Genomic DNA, 21,769 nt, shown 5'->3' on the forward strand with positions numbered 1-21,769 from the left:
AGGTGGATGATGGAATGGTTTAAACTTCACCTTGTGGTCTTGTTAGAAGGATGTTAGTCTTCTTTGCCCCAGTGTTCCATTATCTCTTGGTCCTAAGGATTTATATTGTCAACCAACCATAGGAAACATTTTCCATTTCAGGTTATAGTTATTTTCCAGGAAGTATGTCTTGGGTTCATTCCCTCTGGCTATTTACCTAGCATTCTGTTGAGCCAAAGTGTTTCCCAGGAAGATTGCTGAAAAGAATGAGAAACAAATTCCAATGTTTTAAGTGTTTTGGTTTTTTTTTGTCGTTGTTTTGTTTTGTTTTATTCAAGGAAATAGAAGATTACCTATTGAGCATTTAAATGTCAGGGACTGGAGCTACTGATGGTTTCAATCATTGTATAGCTAAGAATTTAGGCAAGAAAAATCAACATAAATGAGTAAAGCTCACTATAAACAAATATAAAATTATAGCCATGACAGAGGCTGTGATGGAGGATTATATACTACTTCTAAGATCTAACACAATTCGGCAGAGTTGGCAAGGTCAGGGGGTCTTTCTTCAGGAGTGGACCCTGCAGCTGAGGTATCAAGTATGATTAGTGATTATCCACATGAAGGCGGAAGGTGGCACACTTCAGGTCAGAAGGGCCAGCTGGAAATGGCTGCAGGCACGGTGATCCCCTTCACCCCAGTATCCTTAGCTTCTTGTCTTTCCTCCTTTGTCTTTCCCTCATGATGTCATGATGGTCACCACAGCTCCAGGTAGAGTTTGTATTCAAGTAAGGAGACAAAGGAAAGGGGTCAACAATTGGATCTGTCTCTTTTGTCAGTCATCAAATTGGCACCAGAAGTCCTGCAGCAGGCTTCTTTTTTCTACCATTGGACAAACACTCACACTTTGATCAGTCACTGATGAAGAGGAATAGAGTTGATGAGATTGGTCTAAGTCAAGAGACGGATGCCTTCTTTGCAGGAGTACGGGGTCAAGTAGGAGTTTCTAAGCAGAGGTGCAACTGCTGCAGGTTGCTTTCATAAGTGTCTGTCACAAAGGCTGCAACAACAGCCTATGGGGAAGGTGGAAAGAGGAGACTTTGGGTAAGAATTTCGAAGTCCCACAGCAGGATACCTCAATTTAACAAGAAGCAATAAAGAACTCTCTTTCTGTAGAGCCAGGTCATAGCTCTTCAGTGTTACCAGAGACTGGGTAATTTTTTTTCTCTAGGTGCTTACCATGTTCTCTGAAAGATATTGTCTTCATTTGCTTTCTATTGGTACAATCCAATACTGAGACTAGGTAATTTCTAAGGCATGGGATATTTAGCTTAGGACTCTAGGACTCTGAGAACATGGTGCTGGCATCTGATTATTATTTGGTGACATTGCTGAGGGCATTACATAAGGAAACAGAGCAAGAACAGGTGTCTGTTCAGGGTTGTCTTCCTCTTCATTTAAAACCTCTAGTCACATTCTAGGGATCACTATCATGACCTTCTAATCTCAGTTATCTCCCATAGGCATTACCTCCAAGTACCATCAACATATGAACTTGGGGGTTAAGTTTCCACATGAGTTTCTGAATGGAAGCCCCAATCAGGACAAATTGTCAGCAGCTACCTCCTCTATGCTGCCTCCCATCTAGAGGCAGTATCTCCAGTTGTTCTTTACCAAACATTCCTTGGAGGGAAACTCGGATCTTGCTTAGAACTATTCCATTAGAGAATTACTAATTATAACTTTGAGCAATGCAATACCAAAGACAGGACTGGATGAGTATGGTGGTTTGAATAAGAATGGCTCCCATAGGATCATAGACTTGAATGCTTTAGGGAGTGGTGCTACTTGAGAGAGATTAGTACTTGACAAGATTAGGAGGTGTGGCCTTGTTGGAGGAAGTGAGTCACTAGGGGATGGGTTTTGAGGTTTTAGGAGCTCAAGCCAGATCTGCTGCCTGCAGGAACTCTCAGCCACCTCTCCTGCATGCCATCATGCTACTGCCATGATGATAAAGAATTAAACCTCTGAACTCTAAGCAAGGCCCCAATTAAGTGTTTTCCTTTATAAGAGTTGCCATGGTCATGGTGTCTCTTCATAGCAATAAAACATTGACTAAGACAGTGAGGTAGAAGAAAAAATTCCATAAGTTCTTGCCTGCTCCCCCCTGCCTGGGTGTATCTTGATTTTTTTTTTTTTTACCCTCTGAGCCTCATGTACAGTATAATATCCCATATTTCAACATGAACAAACCCTATTATGCATATAATTGGCTCTTGTTCAAAGCTATTGCTAAGACTATTGTTTTATGCTACAAAGTCTGTTATGAGAAGCCCCAGGACGATTCTGTTTGTTGTCCAGAGAATAGACATTTTTCCCTAAATGGACAATTTGCTTCAGCTGATGAACACTATGAGTTACATAACCATGGCTTCTTTCTTGATCTTTCTTGATTTAGTTGTTGACTATATTGCATGTAGAGTATATTATTTATAGGCTTGTTCCTGATGGTACTTTAGGTTCCTGCATTGGCTTATATCTTGTGTTTTGTCTCAGCTTTGAGTCATCTTTTGAAAAATATACTTGGATTTAACATCACTAAAGGCCCAACACAGGGCAATTTGGCTCATAGATGCTTCCTTTCTTGAGATAAGTAAGCAAGAGGCTGTATGAAACAGGCCTTTGTAAAAGGACAAATGCTCTGATGTGTGAGATGAATGCTTAGGCTGAGTATGGTTTCAAGGTTAAAGAAATAGGTACAACTGGAAGCAAAAGATTTCCACAGTGTGAACTCCTCCAGGAAAATAATAACACGCAGTGGAAAACTTCTGACCCAAGTCTGTTGATCCAAACCCTGGGGGTTAGAGAACTTTCATAAATCCCACCTCCCACGCCCAGCCCTGAGAGTGCACATTAGAGTGCCTGAGTACCTCAAGGGTCATCCTCCTTCACAGTAGGCACACTGAAAAGCTGCGGGTTGTATTCCATTCCAAAGATAAGACTCAAGTAGACTGACAGAGAAGGATAAGCTAAAAAGCACTCAGAAAAGGGAAAGCTATGGTTACATTATGTGAAAGGACAATGAGGCTTGATCAGCAAAGGCTGAACAAGGTGGGAGCTAAGAGGGACTTAAATAGCCTCTGCTTCTGCAACAAGACCAGTGCCTTCTCATCATAATTATAAGATCTTGGCAAGAGGCTCAGCAGCCTGGTACCCACCGCCCTCATGTTGGTGGCTTTCCCACTCTGCAATTTTGAAACCTGGTTGGCAATTGCACCCCAAAGAGCTGTTCTCAGAATGCTGCTGCACACTTCCCCCTCTTGAAAATTTCAATTATATATATACACTAATGGCAAGCTATGTCCTCCCATTTCCTCCCCCTGTCTTTTTTTCTTATCACCATGTCATTAACTTCATGAAATTAAGCTAGGGATGTTTAGCCCTCAAAAAAGCCAAGGGGATAATAACAGATGGATTAGGGTGAAGGGGCACAACAGAGAAAGGACAGTGTGACTTCTTCTTAGGGAAGTTTCAGCTGCACAGAGAAAGACACATGCATACAAAAATAACATCAAATTTCACAGGGATAAATTTTAGCTCATGGTGTGCTGAGCTCCACTAGAGACCCCTAGAATGTTAAATAATCACCTCCCTCTAGGAGAGATGTGTGGGACAAGCCGAAGTCACGAGTTCTGTTTTTACACTGTGAAGGCATTAAGGGGTGGGGAGAGAAGAAAGATAATAAAGTACTGCTATTTTCCTCTAGTCTACTTGAATTCTTAGTTAAATAAGTAATAATGATTCTGAGTGAAAACCAGCAATGCCTGTCTATGAGGGCAGTAGAGTGACATTTGAAGGACTCTTCAAGAATATGGCATCTGGGGTTTGTCCTTCAAAAGACTTGTTTGACACTGTCCATTTTCCTACGAATATTAACCTCTGCAGTCAGGTCAGACTACAACATTGGGGAAAGTGACTAGACAGTAGCCCTGGGTATGCGTATTGGACCTTTATCGGTGTGTTTATGCTTCCAGTGCAAAGCAAGTAAATAAGAGGAGATGACATTGGAATTATTCTCCAGAATACAGACATTCTAAGAGTACACAAATGTTTATGTTGCCACTGGAGAATGAAGAGGCTAGAGTTCTAAAAGAAGGGCTTGGCATTTTGGAAATAAAAGACAACTTGTTTATGTTGGTCTTATGTAACCTTTCTAGTACTCCTAGGGGAAATGTCTCATCATCTACATGCCATAGATATTACTAACTTCCTAGTACCAATGGGAGACCTGAGGTTATGTCAACCAAGAGATGAATTTTGACTCTTGGGTCCCAGAAGAGGTGATCATTACAGCTGGCTGAGTCAGAGAGAGCATTCTAGACTCGGAGCCTCTCTTCCCAGATACGATAACCATGAGGCATGGGTATGTAAGTAATTGCTAGATAAGAGTGACACAAAGCACAACCCAAACCCACATGGATATTTATGCCCAGAAATAAATCTCGGTGGAATTAAGCTAATTAGATCTTGGTTTGCTCCAGAGCTTTGTGATTCCAGTCTTTTTTGATGCAGCAAATTAGGCATATGAAAAGGGAGAGTCTCTCAGAAAGAATGATCATCATCACTACCATCATATTTTGGTTTTTAAAAACATATATTATTATTATTGTGTGTGTGTGTGTGTGTGTGTGTGTGTGTGTGTGTGTGTGTGTGTGTGTGTGTCACATTCACGTGGGCACCCACAGAAGTCAGAAGAAGGCAATGAAGGCCCTTGACCTGGACTTACATGTGGTTTTGAGTCACCTAACATGGGAGCTGGGAACCAAACTCCAGACCTCTGCAAGAGTGGTTCATGCTCTTGACTGATGAGCCACATCTCTAGCCTTATTTGTTTATTTATTTTAAAGACAAATGTCTCACTCTGTAACCCAGCCTAGCTGGAACTCACTCCGAAACCCAGGCTGTCCTCAAACTTGTAGGAACTCTCCTGCCTCAGCTTCTCAAGTCCTGGGATTACAAGAATAAGCCACCATGTCTGGCTAGAAATAACTGTTTTAAGTAAGTCTTTATATATAAACCCAGATGTTGTCCACAGCAGATAAATTTAAAAAACAAAAACAAACAAACAAACAAAAAAACAGTGTTTCTGCAGAATCAAAAGAAAAAAATCACATTTGGTCTTGCTTAGTTTTAGAAATTAGCAGTGGGATTGAATTTAGACAGTTGGGATTAAATATACAAAAAAGAGAGTAAATAATAGAAATACCATCCTGTCCTAAATAAACAAAATTCCTCAACCAGCAGAAACAGGTCCTCTCATGTTTTCTGCTCCACTTGTACTGCTTTCCCTACAGCCGATTATTAAGAAGATTGTATTTCTATTGTCAAAAACAAAATTTCAATAAATTGAGCTTAATGAGCTAATTGACTTTCATTGGCAATCTATGAATCAGGTAGTGTCCTAGCTACAAAGTACAAAGGCGCTCCAAGGAAGCACAGGAAGAGGCTGAGGGAAGCAGAAACAAGGAGGGGGAGGAGACTGGTTATAACAAAACCACTTTCCTTAGAGGAGTTGAACAGAGAGACCTTCTTTTACCTCTTGGCTTGCTGGAGCCTTGTGAATTGGTGGACATGAATCTTTGCATTTTGTTTTATTGGGGAGGGGTGTCTTCTGGTGAGAAGACATCCCCATTTATAATCTAGTTTTATTCTGCTTTGGACTGACTACTGAGGCTTAGTGTAGTATTAGTTCAGTCCAATGTAGGGACTTCCCATGTATTTTCCTAAAGCCATGACCTATAAAGCTAAGGTCACCCTGGGTGCTGATGTAAAGCCAGAGAACAGGACAAGGTCAAGTGTGGAAGACCAAGTCAACGCTATTTGACCAAAGAAGTCAGTTCTCATTCCACTGGCCAGAGGTAATCATGAGATTCTGGGAAGCCTGGGCTAGGTTGGTGAATAGCAGCAGTCACACAGTTCACTCAGTGTCCAAGTAACCCCTCACTCTCCTTCCCAGCATATAATCTCTCCCACTCTAACCTCGACTTTCACGTATCTCAGGGGACAACATAAGTCCTGTATGACCTTTGATGCTAGCTCAGAACCAGGACATCATATGAGGCTGTCTTCTCTCTCAAGTGAAATATTTGTAATTTAGGTATCCCCCAAACCTGGACCCAAAAGATAAATGCTTTTCCAAACAATAGGGATGTAGAGCAAAATATCTTCAAATACTTTCTTAAGAATAGGAAATGTACAGCAACACCAGTTCTTGTTGTGATAGACAACTGTATGGTGTGCCTGTGGAAGCCCTGGCTTGGAGCTGTAGAGAGCCCTACTCAGGTTCCAGTTGCTCTCTGTTAAGCAGCTACCTTGTCTAGCATCAGAGGTGCTTGACACCCTGAGTGGCTCCACTCTGCCCATTATTCTCTAATCTAAACATGCCTTGAAATTGTGTAGCTTTTCAGCCTGGTGTGTGCTTGTGCATGTGTGCGTGCATGCATGTGTGTGTCCCAGATATATTAAAGTACCATTAAGTGAACATGCATATATTTAGTAGAACAACTTCATGGTTTCACATGCATTAGAAAATGATTTTCACAATCATATTGGCTCTATTTTAAACATGCCTGCTTGTGTTTTACTGATGTAGTTGAGGGTTGGTAACTATTTGCTTTTAGTTTTGCACAAAGATTTATTCTGTCTTGATTCACTGTATCTTTGCTCCAGTATATAATTACCTAAAACTTTTAGCAAGCTCCTTATTGTTTGCTTTCTGTGTCAGAAACCTAATTTTTCCAGACAAAGTTTTACAATTTCTCTCCTATCTTACCCCATACCTCTCTTTCTTAATTGATTATTCATTTACCTTGACCCCCTGGGGAAACACTGGAAAGGTCGCAGCCTTAAACTCACCCTGATCACTGGGGATAGCCACAGTTGTTAACTGTAATGATGCTCTCCTCTCTAGAGGACAGTTTCCAATGGTATATCTTTCTTTTTCTTTCTTTCTTTTTTTTTTTTTAAGTCTAGAACTGCAGGGCTTTTCTTCCCCCAGGCACCAAATTTCTGCTATTTGTTTCTCTTACACTTTAATTAAAAAGCAGCCACTTGTATCCTTAGATTTTCTTTCTTACACTAACTTCCTAGTGACCAGCAATCTCAATAACTTCTCTCTCATTTTGGCAGGCATCCTTGCAGGATCGCTGGCTCAGCAAGCATGCAATCTTACTTCTACATTTTCAGAAACGCTGTCTTACAAATGTTTCTGCCACAGAGCACATCTACCTGCCCTGCCTACAAAATCAGTTTCCCTGCACCCTTGCCTGAATCGCCTCCTGTTCTAGGCTCTCTTCCAGCCGTTCCCACACCTGACATTTATTTATGTTAAGTAACCGTAGCTTCTCTGAATGGATGTTTAATTCTCTTTTCTTACAAATTTCAAGAATTGCTAACATAGTACTCCAGTCTGTAGCCACTTAGAATACCAGGCTAATGAATCACCAACATCAGAGCCTTTGCGCATGCTAGGCAAGCACGTTCTCTGCCACTAAACTATATCTCCAGCTTTTGCTGGGGATCTTACTGAGCTAGGTTTAAAAACAGCATCCCTTCCATATCTCCCCTGTGGCAGAAGAGAAGTCTCCAAGGGCAAGAAGTGACTGAGTGGCTACAGTGATGGGGCACACACTGATAGTCAAGGCCCTGAAGTTAGGAGGGTGCCCATGCATGCAGGCCATAGGGAACCAAAGACTATAATCCTGATGAGGTCTCAAAGCAGGAGTGTGCACAGTAGAGTGAGAAGCATGGACATGTGAAGAGCTGTGGCCAGAGTGTGAACTATTGAAATTTGTGGTTTCCTGGGTGAGATAGACCCAGATGATGGCACAATTCAACTTTTTTAGAGAAGAACATTGCTGGAGCCTGGCTAAGTGTCCATGTTCGAATGCATCAGTCTTAAAGTCCAGCTCAAGGCCATTATGGTACTGCAGGTCAAGCTGTAGAGTCACAGAGTCCAAATCACTGTTTGCTGCCCCTCAGCGCACTTCGGAGCTGCCTAGCCCTTGGCATGTTAACCTCTCTCAAGCTTACTACATATCTGTAAAGTAGCAGAATTTATTCTCCCTACATACTCTAAGACCCAGCATATGTAAACACATGTGATCCATGGTGAATGGTCATTTATAATCTGAACTTCCTCTCTGTGAATCCTGACCAGTTCTGTATGCCCGTCTACTCTTCTAGTTCATTCCCACCTTACATCTAGGAAGCCAAGCAATTTCCTATCTACACACAGTTCTCTTCAAATGTAATGAAATGATATAACTTCAACCTTCCTCCAAACCCATCACATAACCATTAGATAGGAATTCTATTTGTGCTACATTAAGTACCAATTTCAGAGGTAGAGGCTTCAACCAGTGGTTCCATTTCATTAAGTTTCTCTTGAGAATAAGCACCAAAAAGAAGGGAAAAGATTTTCATGATTGAAATTTGTCTAAAACTGGCAGAGGGTCCCTCCCATTACATCATGCAGGCAGTCTGTGTCACTTCTAATGCCTTTTTACTCTCATGGCCAGAAATCCCCCATAGGCCCTATATTTTCTCTTCCTGAAATGGGGTCCACAGACTGGCAGCATCATTACTATCCTGGATGTTAGAAATGCAGCTGGAAGCCCCATCCAGTCTAGCTACATCTAGCCCTGCCTGCATTTTAATAAGACCTAGCATACTGGTCCACAGGGAAGAGACTGACTCTCCTGTCCCTTTGCCCGATGGAGCAAACATACCTTAAATTGTCCTGCCAAACACCAGGACTTATCCTTCCTAACTAGGCATGTAAAACTTAAATTTTCTAATTATCTATTGCTCTAAATTTGAGAGGCAGGAGTGGGGGAAACCAAGAAAGGTGGTAGCTGATATCCAAAAGGAGTCTTTCTCATGTTGTCTAAGGAAATTTGCTAATTTCCCTTGTAAAACCTTTTTCCTTCCCTAGAAGAGAACTATATAAAAATATACAGAAAGAGAATATCATAAGATCGCGAGTCCATGTCTCTCTCCTCTGTGTGTGTGTGTGTGTGTCCAAACGTGTGTATACATATATACAGGAACTTTCAGAGGTGAGAAAAGGGCATCAGATCCTTTGCAGCTAGACTTACAAGCAGTTGTGAGCTCCTTAACATGGGTTCTGGGAGGCAAACTCTGGTCCTATGAAACAGCAGAAACTGATCTTAAGTATTGGTCCATCTCTCCAGGTCCATATATATGTCTATTACATGTGTATACATGATTCTGTATGCGTATGTTTGTGTGCAGGTGTCTCTGTGTGTATATATGCTGTGTGTGCATACTCTGTGTGCGTCTGTGGTGATCTGAATGAAAATGGCTCCCATAGACCCATAGGGAGTGGCATTATTAGAGGTGTGGCCTTGTTGGAGGAAGTGTGGGTTTGAAGTTTTAGAAGCTCAAATCAGACCTCATGGCTAACTCTTTCTTCCTGTTGATTTGGATGTAGAACTTTCAGCTATTTCTCAAGTTTGCCTGCTTGCCACCATGATGACAATGAACTGAACTTCTGAACTCTAAGCCAGCTCCCAATTAAATGTTTTTCTTTATAAGGTTGCTGTGATCATGGTGTCTCTTCATAGCAATAGAAACCCTAAGACAGCAGCTATGTGTGTATGTGTATGTATCTCTCTGTCTCTGTCTTTGTCTCTGTCTCTGTCTCTCTCTCTCTCTCTCTCTCTCTCTCTCTGTGTGTGTGTGTGTGTGTGTGTGTGTGTGTGTGTGTGTGTGTGTGTGTGTGTGTTTCATCTAGAGAGAAATTTACAAAAATCAAGCCAACTACGTTAGGGATGCAGTGGTCTCTCATGTTTAGATATAGAAGAGGATTAATATCTAATTGGAGAGAAATAGGTGGCATTTCATTGACCTTGTCTTGAGGCTGTGGTAGTCCAACCAGCACAACATTTGAACATATGCTTCTTTGATTCTGGTGAGGATGGATGGATATCCAATGGAAAGCAAGTTGATTATCTAAATATAGTCCTATTACTAAATACCTATTGTCCTATAGAGGTTACAAGTGATTTCCAGTCAAAGGCATTCACTCTCGAAAACAAAAACTATATTTCTGTGTGCTTTCCTTTTGTCTCTGTAATAATCTAGGAAATTAGACCAGAAGTGAGACAGATGGGGGCCAGATGGCCCACCCCCATTTTATCACTCTCCTTTTAGTGGGGAAAGTAAGGCATGATGGGAATGAAGCTCCTCACTCTGGAATCCAGCTGAAACTTTTGCCAGCAGCTGAACAATATTTCGGGCTCGGTTCAGATGCTGGAGTCCCTTCTCCCTTACACATACTTTTCTAAAAGTCTCAGTGGAAGCCCCGTTTACAGGTACAGGACCTGAACAAACCTTAGCTGTCCTGTGCAACCCTAGTGGCTTCTCATTTTGCCTTGTCAGATCATAATTGCATCCAGGGTGTTTCTGGAGCTACTTCACATATCTCTCTTTCCAAATGTGTGTGTGTGTGTGTGTGTGTGTGTGTGTGTGTGTGTGTGTGTGTGTGTGTGTAAGAAAGAGAGAGAGAGAAAGAGAGAGAGAGAGAGAGAGAGAGAGAGAGAGAGAGAGAGAGAGAGAGAGAGAGGAGAGGGGGATTTCTCTAGCAACATTGTGAGATGTAGCTTGAAAGCCATGAAGATGGTATACATGGCTAGTGCTAAGGTAGCTCTTTGCTTTCTCTCTTTTGGAGAATCCTGTACCCACACCTATGGATTTGAAAGCACATATTCCACCTGGGTGTGTTTTCCTTTCTTCTAAGCACCTCTCTTTCTCTTACCCCTTATCTTTGAGCCTGTATTAAAATATCTTTAATAAAAATTCCACTTCACTCACTGGCTAGTTATAAGATTCTTTTCAGCAACAAAGCCAAGAACACTGGTTTGGCTAAGTCAAGATCCCTGAAAGTCTACAATTCTCTTTAGGCTGCTGAGGGTGGCAGGGTTGTATGCCTTTGCCACTTTACCAGAGCCAATGGGAACGATTAAAATTTATCAAAACTTTAGGTGTTAATGACAAATTAAGTTTTTATTGTCAACACTATTTTTTGATATTCATTTTCCTGTAAATGAGCAATAATATTAAGGATGGGTCAACTTAATCCACTGTTTATCAGCTGTTGGATTTTCCTTTGCCATCCTGGGTGCTTTAGGCAAAAGGACTGCTAGTCAAATACCCAATGACAGCACAGATACCTTGAGGAAGCTGTGCAACACCTGTTATGGCTTCTGAAGGTGACATCCCACTCAAGACTGCTCCAGTTTATGCCACACTTTTTGCTATCAAAGGCCTTGTTGAGCTCCTGATGACCTTGCAATCATTTCTACTTGGGCCAGAGAGGAAGTACTTTCCCCTGCTGGCTTAGCAGAGGGACTTCTGTGATGGCAGAAAAGGGAAAATGGTGTGATTGGTGAAATTGGAAACCTCTCTTTACACAGAAAGTTCATTGAGATTGATGCAAACACCTCTTCCCTGGATATGTGAGCAAACTGAAGCTGGTTCATAAACTGGCCAGCAGATGACTTTGTGTTGCCTTGGGATGGCAACATTGGGTCCAATAAAGGGTTTCTTTCTTTCTTTTTTTTTTTTTGTTGTTGTTGTTGTTTTTTTTACTATTAGCACAGTGAGCTGACTGATAACAGGAAGATAGAAGCTTCAGAAAGATCAGAGTTGCAGTAGCCAGGCAGTGACAGCAGAGAAGCCTGCACAGACAGCCACAGATGTAGTGGCTAGAAGCAGCTGCTGAAGGAGAGGCAGCATGGAGTGGTTAGCAGGCCAAGCTGCAAAAACAGCAAGGCGTCTATCAGCATTGTTCCCCAAGCAGAACTGCAGGGCCATGGGCTGACAACAGCAGTGAAAGGTTAGAAATAGTTGTCTTCTCAGCGGTGGCCACTGTGACAATGGCCTTGGCCACAGGAGGCAGCTGAACAGTTCAAGAAAGTAGCCATAGCAGGAACAGGAGGGATGGCAGAAGTAGAGAGAGGGTTGGTGGCAGAGTCTGAAGAAGGACAATGGGCTATCAATAGCCAGAGCAGAGAATTTGCAGGCCCTAGGGGCTGGAAGAGCTCCAGAGAGCTGTCCAGCTGATGAAGAGGGAACTTCTCTGCAGAATGCTAGCACCAACCTGTCAAAGAATGATGGGCCTGCCACACATAGACTTTCCCACTGCTCACACTTGTCAGGCAGCAATCATCACCCCCAAGCTGATGCAAAATAAGCAGACAGAAGCATCATACTTTATACACAGTTTCCCTATTACACCACCAGTGCTTGGTGTTTACCATCCTCCACAGGGTGCTGGGGTCTCGTGTCACCTTTGTGAGGTAAAGGGAAAGATGCTATATTACTCTGTTTTAGACTGTAATCCAAGCAGCCATAATGTGGGGAAAACTTCTCCTTTGGAGGGGATTTAAATAATTATAAACCCTAAAATAACAGCTGAGCTTTGTGGAAGACATACCTGAGTTGGTTCTGGTAAGCATGTTGTCTTGATTGATCTGTCATTCATAGCAACAATTCTGTGAGGTAGGTATAAATTTTTCCCCAGTTAAGCAGATGTGGAAACTGAGGCATATAGTTCACCAGGTCTCAGAACTAAGAAGTGTCAGTGCCATGATTGAAACTCAGGGTTTCAGAGTTAAAGCTCACATCCTTCCTGCATCACTTCAGGTGTCTAGTGTCATAAAGAGATAATGCGTCCATTTGATGTGGGTCCATCCCTGCAAATTGGAGATGCTGTATTATTGTTTCCTTATAATGAAATAACTGGAGCTGATAACTTATACAGAAATATGGTTAACACGTTTATAGATCCAAGATCCTGTATCACATGATAATCTTTTTGGCTGATAGAGTTGAGAGGAAGCAAAGGGCACCATACAGATACAGGGAGCATGAATCTTTGTCTATGTGTATGCTCACTTGTGTGCATATATGTGAATATGTATATATATATGTGTCTCCTCTCTATAAAGCACCAGGACTCAACCATGAGTTCCACATGGATTAGCTTACCTAGTTCTTGTCATCTCTGAAAGAGCCTTCTAAACAGCACTGTCATGATATTTCTATTCTCTGAATAACATGTGATGAGTATGAAATTTCAATACCTGAATCCTTGGGCAACAGCACAAGATTCATTTGGTGGGAACAGGACAGAGAGATCCTCTGCACATGGTAGTGCCACCTACTTGTAAAGCTCTCTGTATACAGCAGGCCATAGGAAGAGGCTTAGACTAAATATATACATGACTCTTCCACTAAGCTACACTCATTAATGAAATATAATTCATGATTATATCTTGACCCTCTAGCACCCTATGGAGTCATATTTCTCAATATATTTTGAACTCAAATGGGCACGAGAACACTATGGACATGTGGAATCTTCTCAAACACCTAAACAGCAATATTTCATCATGGTGGCTTCTTGGCCTTTCAAATCAGAACACTGTATGTTCCATGGGACATTAGTTCCTCCGATGTTCTGTTTGTAAAAGGATTACATGGTCAAATGCATAATTCCAGGTAAAGCAAGATAAAATACATATCTTCACTACAGGTCTTCTTGAAGTCTTTGAATGGAAATATACTCTGTGAATCTTAACAAGGAAATAGATTAGGCAGCATTCAAAATATGCATGTTTGAACAGACTTTTTATTTCCCAGAATTCTAAAGTATTTGTCTTCCTTGGAACACGTTCAGGGAAATAATGAATAACTGCATAAATAGTGTTGGGTTAATTGGCAGCTTAAAAATTATAAAGAAAAAAATATAGCTACCTGTGCAGTGTACAAATCTAAATTAGCACTGAATCTTAAAAAGCTAAATGTGAGGGGAGCTGGAGACATCGCTCAGTGGCTAAGAACACACACAACTCTCATAGAGGACCCAAGTTTGGTTCCCAGAACCCACACTGGGGGGCTCACAACTGCCTGTAGCTCCCACTCCAGGGGATCCAACATCCTCTTCTGGTCCCCAAAGCACCTCTACTCACATGCACAGACCCTCACACACACATACAGTTAAAACTATCTTTTAAAAAAAGCAAAAAGTAAAAGTATAAAACACTGGTAAATATAGAAAAGAAGGGAGAAATTCCCAAATATAGCAATGGTGGAACCATAATGGAAGACTAGATTTATTTAATATTTAAGTCATATATAAATAACAGTAATGAGTGTATCCCAGGGAGGAAGGCAACAAGCTGGGAAAAGATGTTTTTTTATGGATGCTCAACAATAGTTTAATTTGTTTAATGTCTAACAACATTCACTAATGAATAACAAAAACTAGACGAAGACTCCAGACATAAAATGAAAGCTGGTGTGACCTGACAGCCCCTCCAAAGAAACATAGTTGAAAACTAAACACTATGTAGTCTTCCAACATTCAAACTTGCAACCAAAGCAACGGTGAATTTTTTTAAACTTTATTTTCTAAGTCACACTCTTTTCCCCTTTAGTAATAAGTAAGCATTTTCCCGCCCCATGTGGAGGGGATACAAATGGGCAGAAACAACTCTATGGAATGACCTGATGAGATGTTCAGAAGTCTTAAAAATGTACATAATTTTTGACTCAGCAATTCTACCTCTGGAAATGTATTCCAAGGAGATGATTGCTGATGCTTGAAAAGATTTATATTCAAGAACAGCTACTTTATCATTGCTTATAATAACAAAAATCTAAGATATCCATAATGTGCTACAATAAATATGACAAATTCATGGGCTGGAATACTACGCAGTCATTAAAAATTATGTAGTACAAGAATATTTAATGATCTGGGGAGATACTGATATAGTAAGTAAAAAAAGCATGTTAAAGGACAGAAATAAAGTCTAATCACTTTTATTATAAAAATGTGTGTAATAAAAAGTATGGGCACTAAAATACAAGTGGTGATTATTTATGGTAGTTAGGACCATGTGCAAATGTTTTCCCTCTTCTTATCATATTTTCTGATATTTCTCCCAAATTTTCCACAATGAACATCTTGTTCTTTTGCAATCAAGAAAAATGACAAGTTCAGGGGGACCACATGTGACATTTGCATTTTACAAAAAAACAAATCTCTGTGCATATTTTTCTTTAAAATCACAAATAGTAAGACATACGTACCTAGGTTTTAAAGGATATGTCTTGATTTTAATGCATTTTACAGAGGCTAAAATACTGTAAACCAACATTATCCCCAGGGTAGAGTCTTTCTAACATTACTTACAGATCTATATCATCCCAATATATGCTCTTTGGAGGTCACATGGGCCATAAAAGCTGCTCATCTTTCCATTGCAAGCCTGCACTAGGCTGAACCATTTTCCAGTATGACCAGCCTCTGTACCATCACACCTCTCACATAACCCATGAAGTTCAGATTTTACAGCTGATTCGGCTACAATTACTACTAACACCAAGGCTTTAGCTAAATGACCCCTGTTCTCTGCACAGCTCCGTAATCATCAGAACTGTGGACTCAGAACCTGGGAAGAAAGAGTGGCAGATGGACAAGAATATTTTATATGTAAAAAATGTCACTTTTGTGCTAATTAAAATCACTAATAACAAAAAGTTAATGGAAAGGACAAGAAAGGTGTCCCATTCACAAAATGTGTATAACAGAGGGTAGGACTTTGTTTCTTCTCACAGCTAGAAAGATGTTCTCAGATCTATACCAGATCCAGTCTGATTCTCTGGTGCAGATGACTGTCCTGGATGCTCGAGGAAACCAAGGCCTGGGAGAGCTATTTCTAGCCCCCTGTCTCTAAAGGCACACCTGCAGAATTAAATTCCATGCATTGCCAGGAACGCTTTCAAAAGCTCAGAATCAATTCTTCAATCATTCCACTTTCTTAGCTGTGATTAAAAACATGTGTCCCCTAATTAAGCTAATGAGAAATTGTTAATTGGCACCAAGCCCCCCTCTGTGTACACTTGCTAATGTCACCATCATTCTGACAGGAGAAGGGATCAAAGTCAAGGGGAGAAAGTTTTCAAGTGATTTTGTTATTGAAAGTCAAGGACAGGGGCTTCATTTGGAAAGTGAATGCTGTCAGTTCCAGAACCCGCAGGGAGGAATGCAGAATGACAATTCCTGCTAATTTTTTAGAGGAGCAGATGTGGGATGCAAGGGGCAGGAGTTGATAACCTGATTTCTTTTTCTTCCTTGAAAAAATAATGTCTACAGGATAAGCCAAGATAAGGGAGCAGTGCATTCACTGGGGGGTGGGGGGGCATTAAGAAGATGTGCTCTTGTTGGCCTGTCTGTCTTCTCATGGTCCCAGTGTGCATGCCATTTTCGAATCCTATCCTGCACCTAAGACTCTTTGCAGATGAGATATAATTGGTCAAATGAGGCACATGCTTCAATGGCATTACCACTCAAAGCAGATTGGACTTTTGAAAGAATGTCAGCTGAGCTGTAGTCAAGACCATAGGCCACAGCTGCAGATGGAGGAAACACATTCTTGATCTTTGTTCTAGAAGCTGGAGCCCTCTATCTTAGGTCAGGCCAAACTCAAGCCCTGGGTCTATCCTGTCAGGAAAGAACAAGCACACAGACCATGGTAACTTGTGGGTAAAAGCAGGGGAGTCCTAGAATGTCTAAGAGAAGTACTGGGGAAGGATTCTGGTTCTAACCCTACAAGTTCATGATTCATGATCACTGTTGAGAGACAGATGTGGAGACAGCCTGCTCATCTGGAGTCCTTTGTCTTAGGCTCCCAATCAACTCAGTGCTCAACTAAGATGCTGTTCATCTCAGATACAAGAGAAAACTCCCCAGTTCCAAGGCTGGAAGTAAATGATAGAGCCTCCAGCAGGGATCCCTGCATGCTGATTCCCTGACACAGCTCCATGCATGGGCCTGGGGACAACTCAGACTTTAAGAATAGGAGGCCTATAAAGACAAAGCTACTTCAGAATGTGATGGCAAGAATAAGAAATGTTTCCCATAGTCTTTCTTTGAACATTTGGTCTGCCGAGGTGGTGGTGCTGTTTGGGAAGGTTTAAGAGGTGTGTGTGACCTTGCTGGAGGAACTGTGTCACTGAGGGGGTCCTTTGAGAACTTTTGGCCTTGCTCTACTTGTGGCTCAGGTCAACATGTGAGCTTCCTGCTTCTGCTCCAATGTCTGCTGCTTATTACCTCAGCACACTACCATGTACTCTTACACTAGAACGGCAAGCCCCAATACACTGTTCTCTAAGATGTCTTGCTCATGGTGTTTTAGTGGAGCAATAGAAAAGTAATTAGGACAGAGATATGGGTCATGGCTGTGAGGAACACCCCTCCCCCCTTTATCCGGTTTCTTGGATCTTGTTGGTGTTGAGAGAGATTGTTAGATACAGGCTCCAAGAGTACAGGAGCCAAGGAATTTCTATGAGTGGTCCTTAGCTGCCTTCCTTTTAAAGACTGCAAATCACGCCTGCTCTAGGATCTTCCTGAAGCTTTGCATGTGCCACATCTCCCAACAGGAGGGTTTGAGTCCAGTTTCTCCAGGTCTCCCAGTGTGGAGACCCACAGAGGTTTCCTAGTGAGAACTTACTCAGGGTCAGAGAATCTGGACTTGCTTTACCCAGCGGGGCTGCATAAGGAGATGATTTGAGCGCGGGTGTGTTTACCAGGTGTTTGGAAGGGTCTACACTTGGCTGTGTGGTGTGCTTTGATCTCACAAGGGGGACGTTTTTTGCCTCTCCCCTTGGCATGTTATAAAAAGCCCTTTTCAATAAAGGACAAGGCTGTTGGGTATTGATCCAGGCCCTCCCAAAGGTATTCTGTTTTTCTGTCTTTCTTCTCATCTTCCAGGTCTCTCTTTCTATCTGATATTTCCTCATTCCTCTCTCCTGCACCTAAGAGCTGGACTCCCATATTGCAGCAGACTTGGAGATGTGCTGTTATTTTCCTTCAGTCTGCTCCAGGCTTGCCTGGCATGGCCAAGCTTCCTGACACTGCCAGCCCCCACAAGGTAGCTTAGTGCCCCTCCTCTCATGCCGAGATCCTCAGCAGGCCATGATGAACATGGCTTTCTTGGTTCTCTAGCAGCCAGTGCCCACCAAGGAGCTGAGTACAGCTCTAGCAACTGTGCCAGAGGTTGTCCCCTAGAGCAAGGCTGGCCTGAGATAATTGGACAGTGCCTCTTCACTCTGTGGCCAAACTTCCTCAGCTGGGGATACTGAGAGCACTGTTTACCATCCCTGTATTTGCCTTCTAATCAATCATCTTTCCATCCTCAGCTAACTGCAAAGAATTTCTCGGGGATAGCAGGAAACTTCCCAGACAAGACATAGAAAACAAATAACAAACTGGAAGAGCCAATAGATCATATTTGGGGTTCATTTGAAGTAATTCTGTTTTGGCTCTTCTGCCAAGGAGAAGAGGTGTGTGAGAGTTCTGTAAAGCCAGATGCACTAGTGAACAGGCTGAAACCTGCTGACGGTATCAGAATACTCCGTTTTTAATATCAGGAGAAATGAGCAGTGACAGGAACTTTCTAAATTGTAAGTTCCAGCTTCCACTACCACAAACAGGGTGAGTGCCAGTGAGTTTAGTATCTGTGTCTGACCTGAAGAAGCAGAACTGAGCCAGAATGAGAAACTAGTTAACAGTTTTCTGAACAGTAAATAACCTTAATAAATTCCTTAATTAATTAAAAAAAAAAGAGAGTCCTGAGATAGGTCTAGCTCAGCAGCTCTCAGCCTGTGAGTCAGCACCCCTTCTGGTTGAACAACCCTTTCACAGGGATCACCCAAGACCATGAGAAAACACAGATATTTACATTTAAATTCTTAACAGTAGCAAAATTACAGTTGTGAAGTAGCAATGAAAATAATTTCATGGTTGGGGGTCAGCACAGCATGAGGAGCTGTACTAAAGGGTTGCAGCATTAAGAGGGTTGAGAACCACTGTTCTAGCTGAATTAGATATCCTGTTTTAAAGTAATGAAGTAATTCACCATTGAACCTGTTCAAAGCTCAACTAAGAGTTGCCTGCCTCTCTGAGCATCTTCAATTTCTTCAACAATTCTTGTACTGTTGTCCCCTACAAGAGAGAAGGAAGAATGTTCCTAAGTCAGGATTCTAGGTTTCTACCTTCACTTACCTTTCAGATTCTGCAGGCTTCTTGCTATGAGATTCCTGTTACCAGTTGTCACTACTAGACCACATGGACACCTGGACTGCTCCTCTGTTTACCTCACACTCCCACAGCTACTTATCAGTTTTAAATTCTGTCCTTACTGGTCAGTTCCAGATACTTCTGTGCCCATTGTGGGGCTCTGGCACACCAAGCTGGACCACAGACTGAGGTCTTGGATTGACGTGGGGAGTTTGACCAGTGTGACTCTTTGATTTCACTGTTCCATCCTCACCCAGGCAGGCCACTGTGCATATGTCTCTACTGCACCCTCTCAGGGAGGGGGCTGTACGGCTGTCACAAGTACAAGAGAAAGAGTGTGGTGCAGCCACAGGAATATTCATAGAAGGCTGTCGAGGCAGGGTAACCCAGTCCTAGGTCTATCAGGAAGTCTCTGGAAATCTCTACCCACAGCACTTTCTGAGGAGCTTTTCAGATCCCTCAGCAGCTTCTCCACCCTTTCTGCTTTTGCCTGGGCTACTCTGAGGACTGTTGGTACCAAGCAGAAAGCTAAAGGGCCAGAGAGAGGCCACTGTGCCCAGGTCTGAGGCGCTGACTTCTTTCTACTCTGGAATGATGCTTCATGGCAAGGTTTCTCCCGTACCACCCACAAGTGTGCTCCCACTAAGCACAAGTGATTGGGATCTAGTTGGTAAATTCCCTTTCAAACTTGCTAGGTGTGGTGGTTTGAAGGAAAATAGCCCCAAAGGGAGTGGCACTATTAGGAGGTGTGGCCTTGTTGGAGTAGGTGTGGTCTTGTTAGGGGAAGTGTGTCACCTTGGAGGCAGGCTTTAAGGTCTCATATATATTCAAACCATGCCCAGTGAGCCAGACTACTTCCTGTTGCCTGTGAGTCAAGATGTAAGGGCCCTCAGCTCCTGCTCCAGCACTATGTCCACCTGCATACTACCATGTTGTACCATGACGATAATGGACTAAACCTCTGAAAATATAAGCCACCCCAATTAAATGTTTTTCCTTTGTAGGAGTTGCCATGGTCATGGTGCCTTTTCACAGAAATAGAAACCCTAACTAAGACACTAGGATCATGGTCAGTAGTTGACTGGTGTTCTTAAAAGTGCCTTCCAAGGTCACCACAAATCCATGTCAGAGGAGGAGCTGGGTCCAGAACCCTCCTGGGAACCTACCCCCAACACTAATGCAGGATTTACCTCTAAATTTAAAGAATTTTGAACCCAGAATTGGCTGAACATAAATATTTATGTTTTGTACTATGCTCTGTTCTAACCATAAGGAAACAGCCAAGAGTCCAACAAGCAAAAAGTCTGCCCCTATGTAAAATAAAGCATAGGTTGGTGAAGACAGAGGGAATGTATAGTATGCTGGGCTGGGGTAAGTACTGTGGCAGACAGGAAGAAAGGTGGATAGGGATGCTGGCAGGTTGTTTCAGATTAGAATGAGATGATCCAGGAAGATTAATCAAGGGACTCTTGAGAAGGGGGTGTGTAAGTAAAAATGAGATTTCCAGAGTGTTCCAGGCATAGGGAAGGGTAAGAACAGACGAGGTGGGTGCAGTCCATCATTCCCAAGGGACAGCTGAGTCACAACAGCCCACAAAGCTAAGCTTACATCCCACAAAGAGTTGTTGAGTCACGCTGAGTAAGTTGGAGCGTGAGGATGTAAGTGAAGAACAATCAAAGAGTGGAGTGCAGTTGTGGACAAAGAAGAAAACAGGTAGGCACTGCTTGCTGGAGTCATGTAAGTGATCCACAAGGGTGGCTGGGGCCAAATGCAAGGTGTCAGAGCAAACACTAAAAGTGGGTTGGTTTTGAATGTAGAGCCAGGGGATTTGCTGATGGCTTGAGTATGTGTGGGTTAGGGGAGAACAGAGAGAGGGGGAGAGGGTGAGGGAGACAAAGTGAATTCCCTCAACTCTTCCAAGAGATCTAATGGTGTCTGGGTACCTGCTGGGTCAGACTAGCTGCTGGGTTTGTAGAGGAGACTCAGCCCTTAGTCTTCTTAGAGCCAGACAGAACTTTCTTGGCCTCAGGCAAAGGACAGGGATTAAGCGATAATTCGCCAGATATAAACAAGTTAAATGAGCAGGCCTAAAGGATTAGCCTCCTCCCAAAGCCTGCAAAAGCTCCCCCTCCTTTGTAGGCTTCTGCTGGATTTCAGATGAGACCCTTGTGCCTGGCTAGCTCTCAAAAGGAGCCCTTAGGTGTAGCTATTGAACACACTCCTATCCCCTGCTTACTCCTGGGTGAGCGAAGAACCCTGAGCTATTTATTTATATTTTTAAAAGCAGAGGAATTTATGATCTTCCTTGCACAGGGAAGAAAATAGCCAGGTTTATTAAAGTACTCATAAAAGAAGCTAAGTTAATAAAACAGAGAGTTGGGGGAAGCCAGGGAGCCACAGGCCTGTGGAGTGGGACACTTTAGGCGTTTTGAGCAGCCCTGTTTGCCCCACTCTTTCCCTCATCAGCTATCACCACAGTAGTTTTAGTTGCATCAGCGACTTTCCATCTCATCTTTCTTTCTCACGGGTAGTTTTGAAACCTAATTTCAATCTGCTTGGATGAGAGGCCAGCCCTTGACTGGAGCCAGGCTTCCACAGCAATCTGGTGCTCTGTCC

This window comes from Peromyscus maniculatus, chromosome 11 (genome assembly GCF_049852395.1).
Source record: "Peromyscus maniculatus bairdii isolate BWxNUB_F1_BW_parent chromosome 11, HU_Pman_BW_mat_3.1, whole genome shotgun sequence".
Classification (NCBI taxonomy): Eukaryota; Metazoa; Chordata; class Mammalia; order Rodentia; family Cricetidae; genus Peromyscus; species Peromyscus maniculatus.